The sequence below is a fragment of the Nipponia nippon genome, unplaced genomic scaffold (assembly GCF_047370975.1).
Source record: "Nipponia nippon isolate SJK-2023a ecotype South Korea unplaced genomic scaffold, ASM4737097v1 scaffold_31, whole genome shotgun sequence".
In the NCBI taxonomy this organism is placed as follows: domain Eukaryota; kingdom Metazoa; phylum Chordata; class Aves; order Pelecaniformes; family Threskiornithidae; genus Nipponia; species Nipponia nippon.
Window position 1 is genome coordinate 3779528 of NW_028262349.1, and position 23022 is coordinate 3802549.

At 46.7% G+C, this 23022-nt stretch overlaps 1 protein-coding gene across 1 annotated transcript in view; it reads right to left on the reverse strand.

The window, feature by feature from the left end:
• FBN3 (fibrillin 3) overlaps positions 1–1356 on the reverse strand; it is a 115481-nt gene extending 114125 nt beyond the window's left edge. Inside the window, exon 1 of the mRNA XM_087769133.1 lies at positions 1181–1356. The gene's annotated coding sequence lies outside the window, so the exon portion shown is untranslated. The remainder of the gene's footprint in view (positions 1–1180) is intronic.
• Positions 1357–23022: the final 21666 nt, after the last annotated feature.

The following is a 23022-nucleotide window of genomic DNA, read 5'->3' on the forward strand; positions in this document are numbered from 1 at the left end:
GGCCTGATCCTGCCATACCTATTTCAGATTAAAATAAACGTGGACTTTACCTGGTTGAGAATGGCAGAACTGGGACATCGTACAGGGCAGAACAGGAATGAAAGCACAAGAAACTACATTTCCCTCCCTCTCAAGGGCACAGCAAGTTGGTGACAACTGCTGAGGCAAAAGATTCCCTTTCCAGTCTAGTCTAGTTTAATCCTTGATAACTGCTATATTGTGATCATCACGCTGTTTATGTGGATAGTTAAAGGTATTCCGACACCTAAAAATGCACACAAGGTCTTTGTTATATTTGCAGAAGCTCCCAGAAACCTATCTGTGACTTTTGACCACCAAATATTTTAAAAAGCAGACTTTCAAGTGCCCAAAGCAGGTGATATTACATAAATGGAGACGTTTTCTTATTTCTTTTCCAGGTGCTAAATCAACGACAGATCTTTACTTTTGGGAAGCATTTGTAACACCAGTTAGATTTTTTTGGGGGTCGACAGTCTAGGGTTCTGGGCTAGCGAAGCCTGTTCTTTGTGCTTAGAATAGATGCTATCCTGTGCCTCACCTCTGGCACGATCCTGCTCAACCCGCTCCCCCTGTTAATTCCCACAGAACAGATCTCGGAGAACACGTGTAATTAAGGTTTCCTGGGCGCATTTGCTCTCCTCTCTCTGCAGCCTGTCTATGAGGGCTGCAGTGGGACACAGCCCTACAAATGACTGGCACACGAGGGAAATATACTCTTTTTTTTTTCCCCCCCCTGCATTCCACTTTGGAGGGTTAAGAAGCATTTTAATCCCTCCAACATATGCAAACCTCTATGAACACGATGCTTTTAGCTCCCTCCCTGATTTTCTAGAGCAGGGCTTTTCAGCACAGCTGCATGTGATTAGGGCATAGCAAGCCCCAGGATCCAGGCATCCCAGCAAGATCTCCTTCAAACTCTCATTCAAGCCTCCAACCAGTTCTTTATTTCCCTGCCATCAGACGCTTGTTGCTGGCCACAGGGAGGGACAAACACTTGTATACGTTTGTCTGGCTCCCCATCTGTTTTCCCCCTGGGTGGCTGGGTGTTTTGGCGTTGCTTTTGTGCACAATAATACATTCACCCCAATCATTCCTGGGTCTACCTGCTCCCAGGCAGTGCAGAGAAGGCAACTAAATCCCTGTAGAGCATGTAACCTACCTCTGGTGCCTGCATCCAGCATAACTTCATAGCAGACCTCAAGTTGGGGGTGGGAGCGGGAGCTGGAGGAAAGACTTCTTTCTTTCAGGCAACACTGGTGTGCACATCAGCCCAAGAAACAAGAAGTGGTGGAACAGTTGATGTTTCTCAGCTGGATTGCTTCATGGTCCAGAAAACTCTGCAAGGGAAAAGCTCTGAAGTCTGGGGAAAAACCCTGAAGTGTGAGGAGCAGTAGGGTGGCTCAATACCCTCCCAATCAGCCCACGTAAAATTACCCTAAATAAAAAGCAGCTGCCCTTCTTTAAGAGTCAAAGGGAGAATCCCTGTTTGTAGAAATAAAGGCAGATAGGCATCACTCACATGACAGATCCGTCTGGAGCAAAGTTTGCTATAGGACAGGAACAGTAACCACTATTTTAACTAAGCCTGCCCAACTGACAAACATAATTAAATTAGAGACATTTTCTTAACTTGGCCTTTGTAGCTTCCAAATTGTACCCAAAGAAAACTCCGAGGGCCCGAACTTTTTTGAAAGCGCATGAACTGCTGTAAAATTAATATCATAGAAAAAAATCAGTTGCCAGCCTCTCAAAATTAGCAAATATTTTTTCGTGCCAACTGCACTGCGTTTAAGGTCCCTGCCTGTAAAACAGGATAACGCCTGGCCTCAGTTCACAGGGCTGTCATGAAGATAAACTACTTGTGAAGTGTTTCAGTTTTAATATGTGAAGCACAGTGGAAAAATGCTTGTAATTAATTACTATTATTAATTATGTGCTTAGAATAGAGCTGTACAAGTAATTGATTTTTTTGGTGCACTGGACAAACTGAAAAATAAAGGAAGAGAAAGGAAGAGTCATTATGGGGTGATCTGATGAACGTTTTAGCTTGACAAGAACATATAATTTGACTTTAAACAATGTACTTACTTTTGGTTTTGGAGGGGTTTTTAATTAATTTTAAATTATTATATTTATTCAAACTCCTAAAATGTGGTTTTGAAAGGAAAAAGTACAGCATATAATTTTACGATTAGTGAAATGAAAGATTTGCAAATAATTAATTATCTGTCAAAACTATTTGACAAACTCAGTGGAGATTTACAAGTTTTTCATAGTATTGGTCCAGCAATTTTTGCCATGTCTCTTGTGCGCTTAGACTGAACTGTGGCAATAAATAATGCGTATGACCATCTGACAGGGTAGAAAAAAAGATCCCATCCCTTCATTTTGGTGAGTTCCAGGGATCACATGCACTGCACGTGACGTTCCTATGGAAAAATAGCATGAGATCCTCATTAATTCATGTCATTATAATCATGAAAATGCACAGGGGAGGACGTTTAAAGTTACCTAGACAGTTGTTAACTTCAACATTTTCTTTTTAATGCTGGACTTGGCTATCTCATGGCTCTTTCTCTGGGCAATACGTGCTATCAGGATCTTAATGAATATAAGTATGATGAGAGATGGGAATTTGGCTTTTTCTGTCTCTCTCACCAGTGTCAGTTCTGATGTTACACCTCTTTCCTATATTTCTGCACAGAAGTGTAGATGATGTCTTCAGTCATAGAATCATAGAATCATAGAATCGTCAAGGTTGGAAAAGACCCTTAAGATCATCGAGTCCAACCGTCAACCTATCACTGCCAAGTCCATCTATACCATGTCTTCAAGCACCGTATCTATCCGTTCTTTAAATACCTCCAGGGATGGAGACTCAACCACTTCCCTGGGCAGCCTGTTCCAATGCTTGACCACCCTCTCGGTGAAGAAGTTTTTCCTAATATCTAACCTAAACCTCCCCTGGCGCAGCTTGAGGCCGTTCCCTCTCGTCCTATCAGTCGTTACTAGGGAGAAGAGACCGACCCCTACCTCGCTACAACCTCCTTTCAGGCAGTTGTAGAGAGCAATAAGGTCTCCCCTCAGCCTCCTCTTCTCCAGACTAAACCACCCCAGCTCCCCCAGCTGCTCTTCACCAGACTTGTGCTCCAGACCCTTCACCGCGTTCGTTGCCCTTCTCCGGCCACGCTCCAGCCCCTCCACGTCCTTCTTGGAGTGAGGGGCCCAAAACTGAACACAGGACTCGAGGTGTGGCCTCACCAGTGCCCAGTACAGGGGCACTATCACCTCCCTGCTCCTGCTGGCCACACTATTCCTGATACAAGCCAGGATGCCATTGGCCCTCTTGGCCACCTGGGCACACTGCTGGCTCATGTTCAGGCGGCTGTCAACCAACACCCCCAGGTCCTTTTCCGCCAGACAGCTCTCCAGTCTCTCCTCCCCCATATCGGTGACTCCTCCCCAGTCATAGTGGTGACTGTCAGAAACACATAACAAAGCTGAGTTAAAGTAGCTTTAACTTTTCCATTTCTGACTTCATTGAGTGTAATCTAAAAAATGCATTCACTAAAATTAGCACATGTTGCTTCTTGCAAGATGACACAATTGCTGTCAAGACAGCAACAGTTCTTAATCGTGATGTCATTTTAAAAAAAAAAATCAAGATCAGGCTCTTGTGTTCAGACTCTTGCTGAGAGCTGAGGTCAGGGAATGTGGGATTTACGCTGCTGCTCCAAGTTCCCTGCAAGGCTGTGTCCTGGCAAGCCCACAGCTGCTCGCTCCAGCTTTCAAACTAAGAAATTAAGAGATTTTATTTAAAGGGAATGGTGTAAAATGGCCTGAGGAGGATGCGGTGAAGTGCACATGGCTGATAAACCTGAGAGCTTTGTGGTGCCAGGGCGTGGGATGTTGCCAATGGGCAGAGCTGTGATCACGAGGATCAGCTACTCAGATGATGGTGATGGAGGAGGCCAGGAGAAGGATCCTAAGAAGCCAGATAGCCGTGCCTGTGCAAAGGTGACTGTGGGCTCCATTCCTCCTTGGTAGGGAGCCAAAGATGCTCTGTCCTGGATGGAGCTGTGACCCCTGGCCTCCTCCTGAAAGATGGGTGGATGTTCCTTGGGCCCAGAGCAACCTGCAGAGCATCCCTCCCTCCTGCAGCCGCTCCAGAGTGGCAGAGTGTGGCCAGAGTCCTGTCCCTCTAAGAACAGGACTTGTCCAGAGATAAGCCAGGCTCAGATAAGCTGGGTAATGGAATGGGAAAACACATCCCCTGAATCTTCTTCACTGCAAGCTAACAGAGCTCCAGGGTTGATTCCCAGGCTGGGTTTGCCGGCAGTACAAACCAGTAACCCTGCAATTCAGGCTCTGCCATGGCAGGAGCCATGCGGCCATGCACGCAGGGACCCATGTCCCAGTAAACCTGGCAAGGCAGCAGAATGTCTGATAGTCCGGGCAGATGGCCTGTGGGCAGTCGGCAAGGCAGGCACATGGCAAGGGACCTGGGCTTCTCCTGTAGCAAAAGGCTTCTCAGCATACCCCAAGAGAGCCACATAATCTTAATATTACCTAGCCAATATGCTTTTGGTGCTGTTTCTGGGTGTTCTACAATATAAGCGATTTTTGTAAGATGAAGACAGAGCCCAAGAGACAATTCCGTCTTTCTTCATGTCTGCTGAAGGACAATCATGATATCTCTCTGTGCGTCAGCTTCCGTGCCCCCAGATGGGGGCATGATGCCATCTTCCTTTGAAACATGCTTCTGCGCTGAATAGGAGTCAAAAACAGATGCAGGGAATTTCCAGAAACTTCTCATCAAATTTCATAACTTATTTAAGATCAAAAGTGGAAGCCAGCAGCACCACATGAAGCATTTAAAGGCAGTCAGGAACAAATTCAGACAAAGGTTTCCTCAGGGAAATTGTTCTACAACATTAACTGTTTCACTTGCTTTCCAGTTTAGCATACAGTCTAGCACAATCAACAGGTTTTTAACATCAAACCAGAGTGTTTTATCACCTTATCTGACATTCTAAATAATGCAGCCCAGACCATTTTGCTGCCTCACCTTTTGCTGAGTCCAGTAACATTTGTTCGCCTAAAACACATAGTAAAAAAGGTCCTGTGTGGACACCAAGGCACTAGGATTCATGGCATGACCTCTCTACTCACGCAGCCAGTGGAAAGGAACGGATGAGCCCAGGGAATAGGTGATTCCCGTCTAAGGTTTAAAACAGCTGGACAAGCTGTGCTGTGCGCTGCTGCCCACAGTTAAGGCCAGAGCAGCGTAGCCTGCGAGTGGAAGGGTTAAGTGATGTTCCAGTACCTTGCCTTTGTCATGAAAATGTGACTCTCTGATCTCCGCAGCAGAGAATCTACTGCCTCCCCCAGAAATGTTCTCCCTCATTAATCACCCTCTGATCTGGTGGACAGTTAATAGGAGGCAGCCATCTCCGTAGGTCACGGACAGCTGATGCCCCAAAAAGGATGTAAGTCAGCCCGTCTACTGACAATGGGAAACAGCAGTGGCTTTCGCCTCCTAGAGTACTGCATATCTCCACTCCTGCGCATTGGCTAGACACCCTTTAAAATTCACCAAAAAAACCCCAAACCCAAAACCTTAAAACATCCCAAGGGCTTACCCTATGGCTGATACCTAAAATAACCCAGGTGCATTGCACCCTGGCATGAAACAGCACTGTAAAGTCTCCAGATCCAACCATCACTGCCTGGGGTGAGCCCTGGAGGAGCTGCCCTCACAAAAGCAAGTTTGGTGGGTTTTTTCTGAAAAAAATGCTCTTCAATAAGATCTTCTCCAAGTAAGGTAAGAGGGTCTATGGCAGGATTTACGGGAGGAGGGGAATCTGTTGTTGCAGATGTCCCTGGGCACACTTTACCATTAATCATTGTAATTCTAGAAAGCCGAAGTTTGCTTGTTGTGTTGCAAGGGAAGCCCCAGGCATGAGGACGGGCATTTGACTCCCAGCACAGCAAGTGACAGGCAGCAGAAGGACAGGGGAAGGGACCAGCAGCTGCCTTCTGCTGCCCTGAGCAACCCAGACGCCTGGGGCATTGGTGGGGGGTGTTATTGCAGGTGCTGGAAGCTGTGGGAGATGGGGGGAGAGGAGTCAAACCTGAGGAGAAAGGTTAGGGCACTAGCAGGAGAGACGCAGGACAGCCATGTGTTAACTACAGCTCGCAGCCATCAGCCTTGCTGTTGCTCACGGTTCCCAGAGCGGGATGTGAAGAGTTCTGCTGCTGCTCATGCAGAAAACAAGAGCATTTTAATAGTTAAAGTGGTCTTTTGTTTCATAGACTTCCAAAAGCAGAAAGGCCTGATAAAACCAGAGTTGCTGAAATGCCAAACACAGAGCAGGGGATGGCACTTACTTATTTTCTTTGTTCTTTGGGTCATATTGTCCAGATCTTATACTTATTCATGATGGACAGAAAAGATTGAGGTCAGGCAGAAAAGGGCATCTGCCTTCTTGACATCCAGAGCAGGAGCAATTCTCTGGTCTCTGCTCACGCTGTCAGCGCTCAGTTCCAAGCTGGCAGAGGAACCACCACTATTTTGGGTGGCCCACAGACACCAATGGAGCCTGGAGTGGCCTTGCCCTTGCAGGAGGGCTGGCCTCACTCAGGTCCTGCTGGAGTCATTCCAGAGAAGAGCCCAAGCTTCCCTCTGCAACAGGACGGGATCCCACCGGGGGAGTGCGTTCTGGCTGGCAGGAGACAGCCCTGTGCTCTGGATGCCGGGGCAGATGATGCTTGCCAACTGCTTCCTTCCCAGGGTTTTCCTGGTTTGCTGCAGCAGAAGCCTGTGACACCCGGAGGAACAGAGCCATAGGGCAGCGGACATGCTAGTACTGCTGTCACACTGCTTTGGAAGCCTATTCGCACAACCCCAAGGAGTAGCATTACCTCTTTGGTGGGAATGAGGTTCTCATTACCAGTCCACCTCTCCACCAGCGCCCTGTGTGAGGCCAGCCTACCTGAATCAGCCTTCTGGGGCGGATGGAGGAAAGCTGGGTCCAGCTGGGCTGTGAGCCACTGCCCGAGCACCAGCAAGATGCATTCTGGGCTCTATCAGCTTTGCCTGAGTTCAGCGTGGATTAACGTGGATGACAGTCTGTATGCCATCCTGAGACTTCAGTCAGGGGCGTTCAGACAGCACCCGGGCAGATCCAGGTCCTGATGCCACTGGAAGTCACGGGAAGATCTGAGTTGACCTCAGGGATGGGGCCAAGGGGCCAACAGCGGCGATCAGATCCTCGCTGCTTTCTGCCTTTCCCAGGGCTGTAGAAATATTTCCTAATTTTGCACACACATGTGAGGCATTATGTTCCTGTGGGAATTGGGATGCGTACTGAACCGGGCAGACCCGTCTGCTTCGCTGGAGCCAACGGCAAGGATCGAACCCAAGGTACCCACTCATGATAAGCTGCTATCAGTGTCCTGCTCAAGCCAGGGCTGCCGTCTGTAAGATTTTGCAGTCTTAGAGCTTGTGACCACGGTTGCAACATTCCTTTTGTTTTCTAGGAATTCGACTCCACCAAGGAGGGAAACCACAGGGAAATTGTTTCAGTGTGCGCTCTGGATTGGGAGAGAAGGGATGGGGCCGAGGCATGATGTATAACACACAACTCAACAGCCAAGATGTTTAAAAAAACACACTTTTATTTAAACCTAAGGAAAGTAACTTTTTTCTCTTTAGCTTGGCAGGCAGCAGCAGCCGTGCTGAGCCCAGGCAAGTGTAGATCAAAGCCAGGCAAGTCTGCTGCGAAAAATCAAGCACTGGACATTTATTAAGATTTTATTCATAAAAAGCCATGCAGTGAGTGCAGTGGGATTTCACTGTGGAACTTTCGACATGGGAGCTGCCTTATTTAGAATGAAAATTGCCTCTTTCTGCTGCCAGGAGTAAGGCGATCCCTCCATTTCCTGTGAAATTCAAATCAGGGATACAAACACCTTTCTTGTTGCCCTCAGGTGGGCTGGAGTCTGCATCCAGCCCTTGCTCGTGGGGGTGGGGAGCCTCACAGCCATGGAGTGGTCATGTCCAGGCAGATGTGAAGTCTCCCCACCACAGCTGCCTGCTCTAGCCCCAAAGAGGCCCACGTTACTCTCTTTTCCCTTGGTTAAATTCAAAAAGTTCCCCATTTTCAAACCTTTTTTTTCATTCGTAGCTCTTTTCTCCCCTTTGTGCAATCTGTAGCACAGAAGTTTAACTTGGCAACAGTGCTGGAACAGATGGAGAACACTGGACCAACTCCCCAGATCCCAGGAACTTCTGCTCAATGCCGTATGCAGGATTTCCAGCCACTTACTGCTTAGATCTGCCAAGGCAAAGCCTAGAAACAATTTTCAGATAGAGAAGCTGGAATTTTTTTTAGGACATCAGCAATCCACAAGTCACCACATGAGCGTACTTCCCCAGTGGAAGGTCCAAAGCCTGCAAATTCCGTGTGAACTAATTTCAAGTGAAAACAAGAGGATAATTTTAGGCAAAGCTGTAATATCCCTTCCTACGACTCACTTCATAGAAGTATCGATGTGGTGAAATCCACAACTAGCTTATCTTGAAGACGAAGAGCAGGCAGAGCTCTGTGCCTGCCTTTCAAGCACATCCACACACTTCTGAGCCCAGCCGTGAGCAAGGCACAGGTTGGAGTCATTCCTCAGGGGAGAGAACGTCCTTCTTTTTCCTTTGAGAGCAAACAAATGAGTAAAAAACACATTCGTGCTCATGCACGATCCAAGCCCAGAGCAGGCAGTTGGCGCAAAGAGACAGAGCAAAGGAATGAACCCACAGGGACTAGAGAGGTTGAGGAGGGGAACGGAGGGCAAGAGCTCCCTCCTTTCAATTGTAAGGTGGTTACTTCGTCTTTTTACAACATGCAGCAAAGGACAGATTAGTTAAAATTACAATAAGCACAACCTCGTAAAGTTGACAAACAAATCTGAAATGGTGATGGGTAGAATTTTCCTGTGGAAAGCAAATTTTCTAAAAGAAATATTGTTTGAAGTTCTGGAATCATCCGCAAATTCTTTCAGTCAAAACAAAGAAGGACATATATTGTTTGGAAAGTGAGAACGTCAAGTTTTCATATTTCTTAGACTTTTTTTTTCTTTTTCAAAACAAAAATGCGCAGGGGACCAGATGGGATGCATCTGAAGGTGCTGATGGCACTGGCTGAAGTCATCGTGAGGCTGTTCTCCATCATCTTTGAAAGACCAACCACATCCTGGGCTGTATCAGCACGAGTGCAGCCAGCAGGTCATGGGCAGTGATTATTCCCCTCTATTCGGCACTTGTGAGACCACATCTGGACACTGCCTCCAGTTGCTGGCTCCCCAGTACAAGGAAGACACTGATGTACTGGAGTATGTCCAGCAGAGGCCAACGAGATGGTCACGGGGTTGGAGTACATGATGTATGAGGAGAGGCTGTGGAAAATGAGTTTGTTCGATGAGAAGAGAAGGCAGAGGGAGGAGGATCGTGTTACTGTCTACAGCTACCTAACACGAGCGTACAGAGAAGGCAGAGACAGGTTTTCTCAGAGGTGCACAATGAAAGGCCAAGATGCAATGGACACAAGTTGGAGCAAGAGAAATTCTGCTTAGGTATAAGAAAAACCTTTTTTTACAAAGACTGGTCAAACATTGTGGAGAGGCACAGAGGGATGATGGAATCTCCATTCTTGGAGATAGCTCCCACTTGACATGGACTGACAAGGTGCTCAAAGTGGACTTGCTTTGGGCAAGTGGTTGACTAGACATCTCTGGAAGTCCCTTCCAACCTACACCAGCCTCTGGTTTTAAGATTAAAATGACAGCTCCATCTCAAATTCTGCCGGTCTTATTTAGGGTTGATAAAATATAATGTGAAAACAAATGCATTATTTCATTTTAGGTCAAAGCGTAAATTTCAGGTTGACCTAAAGTAAAACTTAGGGTCAATAAAAAAGTAATCAAAAATGTATGTGTTATGAATCAAAATGAATGCATTTGTTCTATTTTGCAGAAAAACTCCCTGGTGTGGGTGGACTCTGAACTACTGAAGGGTCTGAAAGATCACCCAGCAAAACCTGGGTAAGAGTGTGTGATGAAGACATAGATAATGGCCAAGAATGATAGTTCAGTATTACTCATGAGGACAGGAGAGAGGATACCTGGCATCTTCCCATAGCCCTCAGCTGAGAAGGGCCCAGTGATGAAGTAAAAATGAGAAAAGTAAGCAAAAATGTTGGAGAAAACATTGTTTCTTGTGTGCAAGAGTCCTTGCTTTCAAACACAGAGAAGCTGGTTTTATATTTCATTAATTCAAGCAGGAAGGTGAACACGGAAACATTATGGAAAGACAAGACATACTGGACCCTCCATATGAAAAAGCTGCTGGGTTTTTAAGCAGGACGGGTAGCTTGGGAGATCAACTGGTGACCAAAGGCTGAAGAGCCACTGGCGGTTTTGGGGGAAGGATTAAATGAGAAGTCTTGACCGAACCATGTGTCCTGTCAGAGTTCTTGGGGTCTGGATAAAACTGCTCTGCGAGCTGGGCCTGGGTCCAGTCCACCACTGTGTAATGGTGACCTGTGATGTAGAGCAGAGATTGTTCTGACATCCCTGTCATGAACATCACCCATGTCAGAGAGGCAGGATTTTAGATACTTCAGGACCTTTGTGGTATGGGGGAGTTCTCACCTGTCTGCAGTCCTGAAGGCACCTGCTGGAGGGTGTCTCACAGACATCTCAGTACTGAGCAAGAGTAGAGCAGCGAGAACCACAGATTCAGAAGGTCTGTGCATGTCCTGAGCCAGGTGCTCCTCTCCCCACTGGCTTTCAAGGCACCATCAGTTTGTGTGACTAACGAGTGTTTTCCAAATGAGGTGCCTCCTCACACATTGTCCAATCCCACTTCCAGACTGAACTCACCTCCTCATGGATTGCAGAGAGGCAAATAACAAGCATCCCATTATGTAAAGGTGAAAGCACATTGGTTAATTAGCTATTTATTTGGAGAATAAGAGCTGTCCTGTGTATGATTTTTTTTTTCAGATGGAAAAGACCTGTGAGGTCATCTGTTGTGTTCTCTGCCAATGCATGATGTCATATTATATTTTGTTTTCCTTTCTCAGTAGACAAAACAATTCCACTTGGTTGAGACCATTGAGCTCTGAAGTTTTGTTCTTCAAAACCTGTCTCTGGTACCTCACCGTTCAAACAAGTGATTCTTCAGGACTCCCAAAAGCAGGAGCAGAGTATGAACCGTGCAATGTGAATGACAAGCCATGAGGGGTGCTCCCACCATCCTTCTTTGGACTGGCAATGGGTGTTTCAAATGCAGACATTGTCAACCCATCTCAACCTAGTAAATTCTGGAAATGTCACTGAAAAGAAGGTGTTCTAACACTCTGACCAAGCACTAGAGCTTTCAGCTGACTAGCAGGCCGAGGTCTGTAAAGGGCTTTAAAAGCAAATACGAAGCACAGTATATTTATGTTTATTAATTTTTGCAGTTATGCAGAACACTGTGTTAAAGCAGCATTGTTCTTCCTTGAACAGATCCCGCCCTGTAACACCGACTCTTTCTTGGGACCTCTACTCACTCTCAAGCAAAGGCAGGATGCCTTTTAATAATTTTCTTTCATGTGGTGCCTTCTCGAACTCTGTACAAGCTCTACTCAAAGCAGAGAGTTTTAAAGAAACCATTTTTGGAGCTCTATGTCTGCACAGGGATGCGCACTAGGTGAATCTCCGGGTAGAGATGTGGATGTCCTGTGAAGGTTTTACACAGTGCTTCCTACCTGTCCACACGTGGAGAAGTCCCCATGTGCCTATGTTCTGTCTTGGTTTGTCTTCAGTCCTGCCCAGAGAAGATGGGAAATCCTGTGTGTTTTCATTCAAGTCTTCCCATCTCTGAGCAAATTATTTATAACAGAGACTTCAGCTCCCTGACCATGGCAAGCTAAATAAAATCATACTTGTAAACTTCCATTGCACATATGGCCACCAGGCTCCCACATACCACCAAGACTGTCAAAACATGTTAAGAGTCATTCTCCTGTACCCACCAGGCAGTCAGTTTTCAGCAGCATAAGCACTGTTGACCAGTCATACTAAGAGTGGCCTAACCACAATCCAATTTTGCTATGAGCACCTGCTTTTTTCCCAAGCACTTCTTTCTGCATCTGCTTCTAAAACTGAAGGCAATGATCCATGCTGTCAAATAACTGCAGTCTTCTGCTTCAGAGCTGACTGTATTTTAAGGTCAGATTAAAGTATTTTTGCATACTGCATGGGGCAGTGAAAAGCACTGCAGCCAAGCACTAAATGTGTGAGCCTATTCTTTGAAAAAGCACAAGGAAAGACTCATCCTGAACTATCAAATATTTGGTCCAAAGACTTCATCTAACGATGTACAGATGGAATGGGATCATCTCTGGTTTTGTTAGGTGACCTTTTGTTTTCACCAGCTGAACTATCATAGCATCTCAGCAGCTTACAGCTACAGAATACAAAAGGTGGGCCCTTCCATAACCTTCTTGAATAATTAGAAAATCGAGAGACACATCGAAGTGGAAGTACGGCTGGGTTATCCTCCCCAGGTCTGATGGGAGCAGGTTTAACCGTCTAGCGAGGAAACGCAGGAGAGCAGAAGGGCAGTGGCCAAGTTTTGCATGGCATTTCAGTGATTGAATTCAGCTGCAGTGCATTTACTTTATGTGGAGAAGGACTAATCCAGAAGTTTCCATGTGAAATTTGTCAGTTATTTCTTGCAACTGGAAATTGTATATAAGTTCTCAGAGGCTATGTCTATATTAGCAACTAAATAGACTAGGCACTATACTTTGGCCCCAAGGCTAAGTGGCTTGTCATGGCTTGTGTCGAGCACTCTATTTCCAAAAACTGTGTGGCTGCATCCAAAGGACCTGTTGGAAAGGTTGCTGGACAAGTCAGCCCTGCTGAGGAGCACGGTATGTTCATTCTGGTGGAGCCCTGCACTGAAATGCTCACTGGGCTTCCCATATGTAGGAGGGCCTGTAGTGACAGGACAAGGGGTAATGGTTTTAAACTAAAAGAGGGGAGATTCAGACTGGATAGAAGGAAGAAATTCTTTATGACGAGGGTGGTGAAACATGGGAACAGGTTGCCCAGAGAGGTGGTGGATGCCCCATCACTGGAAACACTCAAGGTCAGGCTGTACAGGGCTCTGAGCAACCTGATCTGGTTGAAGATGTCCCTGCTCATGGCAGGTCCTTTCCAACCCAAACTACTCTATGATTCTATGATATCCCAGTCAGCTCGTTCATCGCCGACTGAGGCAGCATGCATGGCTTCATGCAGCTGCGTTGCCCTGGATGGATCCTCTTTAATTCTTCTCCAGTGACATGTCATCTGTAATACGGTGGTTGGGTTGTTCCGTTCAAAGGAGATCCACAGATTTTGCTTTGTCTGCCTGTGCAGAATCAGTTGGTAAATGCAAACTTCTCTTAGGTTTTATACTTCCCGGGCATTCCTTTCTTCACTTCTTGTCCCAAGATTTGCCTCCACAGAAGGTGCTACACAAAACTGCATCTGTATTGTGAATATTTCCAGACCACACAGGCAATGTTGGAGCTGGAACAGTACAGCGTGTACTGGAACAGTCTTACCATCGCATAGCTGCAGTCCAGTGCCACAGACAACAAACCATCCCAAGCAGCAAATTCAGCCCTGTATTCTCGCTGCAAGAAACTGCAATACTTTAAATGCTTGAGCAAAGCCCAATTCTTCCACCCACAAGTCATGTTATACCAAAAGAAGAGGGAAGCAGCTCCATTCAAATTAGTATAACAGGGACTGTTCTCCAGCCCTGAAAACAACTATGGCATCATGGATCATGTCCAGACCCTTAAACTCTCTTCCTGCTCCAGAACAAGGCAGTGACCTCTAGACTGGACCATGACCTCGCTTATTCCCTGAACAGTGCATGGTAATTGGCTGGAAGACTCTTCACTGGCTTGCTCCAAACCTGGGTACTAGTGTCTTATCAGCTTGGACTATCACAGACGGATGGTCAGCCCCATGCAAGGGTCTCTGGTTACTCGTCTAACCCTGTTGTCTACGAAGAATCCAAAATCTTCAGGATACATTTGAAATTAGTTACTGAAAACCACAGAAAGACCAAAAGTGATGAGAACAAATTTGTGTCCACCAGTCACTCAGTTACAATGGCCATTTACAAATGGCTAGCAGCCCAAGGACACAGGATTCCTGTGTTAAATTATGAGATCAGTGCAGCCTTTAGCATCCTCATAAGAAACACGCGCAGCAGACGTCTTTGTGTCTTGGGCTGTCTGGCAGAAGATCATTCTGTGTCTCTTGGGAGTTGCATCATTATTTTGCCCTCTTGCAAATATTATTAATATTTCAAGGTCTGGGGAAATAGATTTTCCTTTTTATACTTTTGGCTCATTAACAGACTCTGCTTGTCAGGGTCATGCGCGAGTCACCATCACCCTCTGCTATGAGTTAGTCTATCAGCTGATGTCATTGTTTGGCCATAGTAACCTGAATGTCTTTAGTCCGTCGCCTGCAGGGTCTTTTTTCCAGTTCGGTGTAATGAGAGAATAAACCAAGAGCCAGCAGCAAATCTGTTTCCTTTTAACATATATAGATTCGAGCTAATAGTTTAGCTCTTACTTCCTTGCCTTCCCTGGGAGGTGCAAAACACCCTGTTTCTTTTCAGCTCTCTCTGCCTGGTGCCAGCGGTGAACTAACAGTAGAAGCAAATTTTCCTCAGTGCCAACACCTACATGACTTATTCATTTGAAAAAGGCAGTTCGTGGCTGACGTCTGACATGGTGCAGGCGGTGGACGTTGGCCTCGGAGGGCTGGTGCAGCTGGTGGAGGGGGCAGGAACTCTGCCAGGAAAGGTGCTGGTGTGCGCTGTCACCCCTCCCATGAGTCCTTATTTTTGGTACATGTTCAAGACTTTCACCGAGAAGAGGAATTAAAAGCCTGAAGGAATAGAATGACAACCAAATTTGACTTCCTGAATAACACAGGCTTAACTGTATGGCCGGTGTTGCTCCCTATACTGTCTATAATAAAAATCTGTGGGAGTAATTTAATGGTAAGTTAAAACCTAGTGGTTCAGCTAATATCCGTCCATAAGGCTGAAGACTGCTGGACTAGTAAAGTTTCATAAACAAGTTTGATTAAAGGACGGTGTGGATGTAACAGGGAAGACGCTGCCAGAGCAGATACTGCACAAACAGCATCGGTAGGGCATGTACTCAACAGATTAAGGGTTGTTTAAGACAGTCATCGATATGGACCATGAGCATGCAATAATATTTATGGCCCTGTGACCTTTCATGCTTTCATCAGAGACACAGAAATAAATGTAAAAGTACTGCTAGGAACATTTGCAGACCCCAAATTGGGCAAGTTTTCAACAAGGATAAGGACAGGGCCATCAAAGGGAGTGAGCTGAGCCACAGTGGCTGTAAAACAGAGCTACAAAAGTGATCAAAGGCCTGAAGAAAGTTCCTGGCCACATGGCTGAGAAGGCTGATCTACTTGGTTTATCAAAACAAAAGGAAGTTGGAGGGATAAATTGGTTGCCATGCATGAATATCACTGGGGGAAGGGGAGAATGCGGGATAGAAGAGAGTTCTTTACTATTGGGGAAAAAAAACATAATCAGCTGGATGCCAAGGTTGGATGATTACAAATTAGAAACAAGGAAAGCATTTTTAATAGTAATGGTGATTTGCCATTGCAACAAGCTGCCAAGGAAGTCGTGGATTCCCCTGTCCTTGATGCCTCTGGAGCAAGTCTGGATGTCTTGCAGGAGGAAACATTTCAGCACAGAGGTCTGAGATACTTCCAAAGCTGCCACCTACGTGGTCCATCACACCTGGCCTCAGCAAAAAGCTGAAGTCTGAACCTCCCTGATGCAGCTTTGAGCCCTTCCCACGCGTCCTATGACTGGATCCCAGGCAGAGGAGAGCAGCATCTCCCTCTCCATGTCCTCTCCTCAGGAAGCTGCAGAGCGCGATGTGGTCGCCCCTCAGCCTCTTTTTCTCCAAAGGAGACAAACCCAGAGTGCTCATCCATTCCTCATAGGACATGCCTTCCAGCCCTGTCACCAGCTGTCTTGCCCTCCTCTGGACACCTAATGGGTGGTGGAGACCCCAGAGACCTGCTGACTCTCCTGTGAGTCCCAGCAGAAGGCGCAGGTGATGTGCTTAAGCCTAAACATACATAGCTAGTGGCCCAAGCCATCTCTATGCCTCCCTGGATGAACCCATACCGGACAGGATTGCTCTAGATTGACCTGAGCCTTAGGGGACATCTCCAGGGAAGATTCTCAATCCAGAGCTTGAATTCACACTTTCTGCAATGAGCCAGAGGACAATTTTCTCCTCTTTTTTCACCCTGCAGTCTTCTCTTTCCCCGTTTCCTTTCAGTCCTTGGCTGTTTCTGCAGGGACACAAGCAAGGCCATTCTGCAGGAAGGTTGTGTCTTTCCTGCAGCTGCATATCACCCAGTGTGCGCAGGGTTTCCTGGTCCTGCTCGCTGGAGACATGAGTTCATTCAGGCTCCCTCCTGCTAATCACTAACAGGCATGGAAAAAACCCCTCACACACCAGAGGAGAACATAAACATCAGTGTGATGTGCACAAGCTTATGAAGACGGGACTATGTGAAACACATGGTTCCATTTTAATAAATACTCTTACATTTCCAGTGCTCTTTTTTTTTATGGCTTGTTACTGAGCTGTGAATAGCAGTGCTTGTTTTGTTGTTATTGTTGTGTTTGATGAGGACAATATGATGTCCATAGCCGCAGACATCAGATATTTTGGTGGGGAAGATAAGCTTCCGGCAAGAGGTCTTGGCTCCTGCCCAGGTCTTGGTTAACTCCTTCTGGGATTGCTCAGGGTCTGACAGCCAGGGATGGGCAAGAATGGAGTGGTCAAGAAGCTCCATATGCTCTGAAATGTTTTATCTAATCTTCCTTCTCAAACAATTTCAGCCCCTACCGTTGGATTCTTCAAAGTCCTTCAGGCTTTCTTTGTGCTCACAAGCAATTTCCTGAGAGCCGCTGGTGTGCAGGGAAGAGGCTTGTCCGCCCGGCTGAGACAAAAGAAGGTGGACGTGTGTAGCATAAAGGCCGATATAGCTCCGAAATCTCTGTGAGCACCTCCCTCACTGAAATAGTGTTTGACCAAATGTGAGTGTGGATGGGGGAAAGTAACAGGGAAAAGATAAATCTTTCTCCGTATACCAACATATGTAACTGCATCAACAGCCTCTGTAGCTACAGGGCTGAAGTTTGGAAGGGCAAACTGACAGAAGGCAGGACCAGACGTGCGGGCAGGACTCAGCCTGCCTGAGCTTCGGCATGGTGCCTCCAGGTGGGAGAGTGGTTCTGCTCTCGTGTTCAGCACACCCCTCCAACACAGCACCCAAGGCCTTCCTCCTCTACGGGTGTCGCAAAGTTTATTGCAGGCATGGGCTGGGACCAGGTTCCTCCGAGTTCACTCCTGGATACTGGGAGACAGTGCTGGGAAAGGGAAGATGGCAGGAACATGGGCAGAGGCCAGTTCAGTGAGCTGGATGAGAGATGTGCCAGAGCCCCCAGCAAGGCAGCTAGACACAGTCCTGCTTGGCTTGTCCCAGTAAACCTCGATCACAAGGCTCAGGATGATCAAGCCTCTTCTTCTCCAAAGAAGAGGAGACGCACCTTGTAGCGCCTCTGTCAGGGAGCCCAGGCTGTCTATTTTCAGGTCATTTGCTTTATCAGGATGTAAACTCTAGGTGACACAAATGTATGGACTGTTTTTTGGGGGGGACGGGAACTCAGCACGCTGAAGTTCAGGACGGCTACTTGGGTACAAAGTCATGGGACTGGCCTCTTCCTCCTCCTCCTCCTCCTCCTCCTCCTCCTCCTCCTCCTCCCACACGTCTGGCCATTCTGTGTTTGCCAACCTCCTCCATCACAGCAGCATTGTTTCCACTTCAAAAGCCCCACCAAATACAATCCAGCCTGCATGGGCCCTGGTCTACAGCAGAGTGTAAACAGGCAGACCTCCTTCCTGGCAGGGCCAGGAGGCCAATTTGTGAAGACATCCCAGGGATAAGGAATCCTGGCTGAGGGCTAAAGCATCCACGGCTGGAGGGGTGGAACCCCAGAAAAGTCACATTCTCTGAAATGCGGTATGAATTGTCGTTGCTTTTAACACTGGGGCATGAAATATTGTATTTCTGGGTTGAGATTAGACAAGAGTTTGCACATAAAGACCAAATGGAGAAAGCGGTTATACTCAGTGGAGTAGGACCGTGGGACAGAGGGTCAGTAGCTTTACAAAGGTAAAAAGGTGATCAGACACATCACCAGCACAGCAGAAGAGGACATATGCAGGGTGCAGAGAGCCTGGCATACGCCTGATTACAGATTCCTGAATATCCCTCCTTGCCATTTCTTATTTAGCAGCCAGCCTCCTACCGGGTGCCTGGGATTCCAGCTGCTTGGTGAAGTGGATGAGCGTGGGCGTTCAGCAGAAAGCAAGCAGTAAAATTCAAACTAGATCTAATCCCGCTGCTTCAGGACTGTCTGAATCAGCTCTGCCAAGGGTTTTTAGAGGACCATGGGTTGCTTCTTCATCGTAAAGGCTAAATCCACTTTGCAAACCGTTTATTTTGTGTATATATATTGCTTGGGGAAAGGAATCAAATTAGGCAAAAAGCAAATATAACAGCATGATTTTAATCTTTCCCAGTGGGTGGATGAAACCTGGACTAACACAGAGAGAATATTCAGATGCCCAGAATATTCTTGGAGATTTCTGCACGCTGCCATTCCACTGCACGCATCTTCTGCAAGACCTTTCACCCCCCAACCCGCCTCTTTTTCTGCTTTCTGTTTTATTCCTGTTACATTTTCTTGTTCATAAGTAGGGAAATGAATCTGCTCTAATTGCTTATGTTTTCCCGATCGCTAAAAAGAAGTGCCCTGGAATAAAACCCAAATGCTCAGCACTGACCATATAGTGCGTCTGCCCAAGTAAAAAGGGAGAGAAATCCCTCAATAAACTCTCCTAAGGCTGTAGGAGCTAGAAAAGGACTCGTGTCTCAGCTCTGCTGACTCCTTTGGTATTTTACTGTGCCGCACCACCTCCAGCACTCGCGAGGCTGGGATATGCAGCCCTCTCCTACTGTGCTCCTCTTACAACTGAGCCCCATGCTCTCCCCCTTCTCTCTTCCCTCCCATGTTGGACAGTACTGTGTTTATTTTGGTATTAACTAGAAAAGACCGTTTTCTGCCGGCTGCAGGGAAAGAGGCTTGGTTAAATGAGAGGGAAGGGGATAAAAAGAGGAAAGCGCACAGGTTAAGCAGGGGGCAGTGGGTCTCCTAGCCCTAAACATCATCCAAACGTCGTGGGCTGCTGTGCCACACTGGCATTCTGAGAGACCGCAGGCTATCTCAAGGGGAAATCAGGCTTTTCCAGCTTTCACCAAAATCAGTAGGATTCTGCCCACTTCCTAGAACATTCCTGGAACTGAGGATTGCAGAGGTGCAGTTCTCCAAAGCCGTCACGTTCCATGTGGACAGCTGCCACGGCGCTGAGCTCAGGGCTGCGCTCCGCTCAGGCTGAGGGCTGGGGCCCAGGACCGCTTCCAAGCTCTTGGCCACTTCCCCACTCCACTCATTAGGATCTGCTGGGGTTAGTCTAAGCATTTCTCCCTCACCGCTAGGGAGAAAACACAGAAGTCCTGATTTTTTTTTCCAACGGGCCACTGCGACACGGCAAACCAGCGGTGCACAGCAAGTCCCTTCGCAGCTCAGGTGGAGAACAGCCTGTTGTGGCTCAAGGAGCAGCAGCCACAGGTATTGCCGCCTTGCAATTACGCTACACAAGCTCTGCAGTGGTGCACGCACACAATCGAGATGGCTGTTACTGATCCGTCGTGACTTCGATGTAAAATAACCCTGTCTTTAATAATTCACACAAGGAGAACTCATCCTGTTGCACATATTGGGAATCTGAGAAATATGACAAATATAAATTACAGTCTGACACATCAAGATGCGTTCTGCATTTCAGTTGCTCTATCAACACCACACTGCTCCAGTGGTAGAAAATGGGCAGATAGGGAATTCGTTCTGTGCCAGTCTGGGGTGCAGAAGGACTTGTTGCATCTATCCAAAGCGTTACAAGCTGCTGAAAAAATATTATAGGGTTGATCTCTCACTGCCTTTGCCACGTCCACATCTCCTGCATTACTGCCTCCGTTTTCAGCTGATTTCAGCTTCCGTTTGAGCAGGCTCTGGCAGGCCGTTTACACCCAGCCACTGCACTGTCTCCTTTTTTTACCTTAAGTCACCTGATGGGAAGTTTCCAGTGTTAATTCTGGGCACCTCTGCCAACCTTGCCTATAAGGCAACAAGAACATTTACCAGCCAGGGATAACCGCAGCCCTGGGCAGGAGCAGAGCATACTAGAAAATCATAGAATCATAGAATCGTCAAGGTTGGAGAAGACCCTTAAGATCATCGAGTCCAACCGTTAACCTGACAACTATACCCTTAACAAAGCAAAGGAGGCTTTAGAAGAACATGAGGGAATAGGGGCCCATGAAAACCACCCTGACAAAGCAGTTTAATTGCCTTCATTCACAGTGTAAAAGCTTAGAAGAGACAAAATGCACTGGGAGTCATATCTCTCCACTTTATTAGAGCATTTGATACGGTTCATAGCCTTGGAGAGAAACCAGAGAAATATCTAGCTACTGTAGGATGGATACAAAAGAAATTAAAAGAGTGAACACAAAGCACTTGTGAATGGGTCAGTGTGATGCCAGGAGAGGGAGTCGGGACAATCCCACTGCTGGAGGGATCAGAGCATCTCGAGAGTTTCAGGTTCACATGCGATAGAGCAACCAAAATCCAGTTGGGTTTAGCGACTGGCTTGGACATCTCCCAGGAATCTCTGGTTTCCGGCAAGTTGGAAATAAAACAAACCACTCTCATGGTATTTAGCCTCTGCGTTCAGACAAATCTAAGCAGAAAGGGAGCCTGAATTTGCTATTTGCATAGCGAGTGAGCAGAAGTTTTTCACAGCCCAAGAGTGCTGCATTTCTGGTCAAAGCTTATGCCAGCTTTTGGACTATTTATTCTGATGCAATCTATTCCAGCTACCGTGCTGACAGACTCAGTTATTCCCTAGAAGGAAGGGCTGGAATCAAACTCCGGCTGACCCATGGAGGCGGTACTAACACAAGAAAAACACAAAACCCCACTGCATTCAGTACAGCTGAGGCATGCCAGAGAAACGGGAGAAGCTGGAGTCCAGGAAAACTGGGTAAGTCATGCCCACTGACCAGGAATATCCCTATGAAAATAAACCTGAAAGTAGCTACTAGCCATGTGGCCAGGACTGCCAGAAACCACCAACTGGCCACGTCTTGCCACTGCACAAAGTAGCTGCCAGATCTGGAAGAAGCGATAACGTGAGCAACACATCTCTTCTGCCTGAAGTGTTGCCTTGCTTCCTCCTCAGTTCAAGGTCATCTTTTGATTGACTACTTATACTGGTTTGGGCTGGGATAAAGTTAATTTTCTTGCAGTAGCTCACTTATGTTTTGGATTTGTGACTAAAACAGTGTTGATAACACACCAATGTTTTAGTTATTGCTGAACAGTGCTTACCCAGCATCAAGGATGGATTTTTTTTTTTTGTACGTGATAACCAGCCATGAGCACTGCTTGGTTCTTCACTTACCCTGGAATTTCTACAACACTGAATCTGTCCAGTTGCTCTCCTAATCTCTTAACAGGACAAATTTTGAAAGTGGCATGATTTGGGGAATGGGGATAAGATCATCTCCGTAAAGCTGGATTTCACTTGGTTAATCTATGACTGTGGCCTTTCTTTTACTTCTAGTGTCACTGGTTCTGGTATCAACTGGCTCACAATGTGAAGCTAACAAGTGTTGGGTTTGCTCTCAAGCTGATGGTCTTGCAGTTTCTGATGGTACATTTTTCTTATGAAAAGTCACTCTTCCAAACTTCTCCTGCCTGTGATCCATGCTGTGCACACCTGCATATCCCAAAGTTACACAAGCCATTGGAGTTCCCGCGTATTTGCAAACGTACTTTGTCTGGCACTGTCAGCCACAGCATGATCCATCTGCTATTGACTTTGACTCACTAATGGTTTTGGTGTCATACCGCTTTTTCCTACTATACTTGAGTTACCCATCATGTAAAGCAGAGTGCTGCCCACTCTTTTGAACCCTTAATGCCCATTGCAGAGTTCCCTTTGCATCAATTCTAATGGCTCTATTAAATGTCCTCCAGCAGTCACCATGTCTAAGGTTCAAGTCATCGCATAAATTTCCTGCCATCGTCCTTCACCGTCCCTAGACTGCGGTTCTGGCAATGCTTCTATCCATTGCCCCTCTTGACCTAGAGCACTGCTCTAAGTTGCTTCTAATTAAAGAGAGTTGTGTTTAATTCAGCAATTGCTCAGCACCTGACAGGGTTGCTCCATTCCATATCTAGGCTCCAGCTCATCTTCATCATGTTTCATGGGTCACTTCACCCCCTAACGACCTGTTTCCAGCCAGAGAGCACCCGCCCTCCTCGAAGGCCAGCTGCAGGGTGGGAGGCTGCAGGGTAATGTGCCCAGACAGTCCGACAAGATGAGGAAATGGTGCTCCCAAGAGGCTCGGATGAGACACACCTTCAGAAATATGTATGAGCAAGACTAAGGTCATGATAAATTGTACACCTTAGCAAAAGGCCGATGAAGGAAATTCTTGGCTCATACTTAAGACACTTTTTCCAAAGTGTTTGTCACTGGCACTCCCATCAACACATATCCAGGGTGGAAAATCTGTCCAACATACAAAACAACACTGCATCCTCTCTCTGTGTTTGTTGTTACGTTGTTCTGCTTTGGTCTAGCCCTTAAATAATCTCCTCCAGTGAGAGAAGCTTTT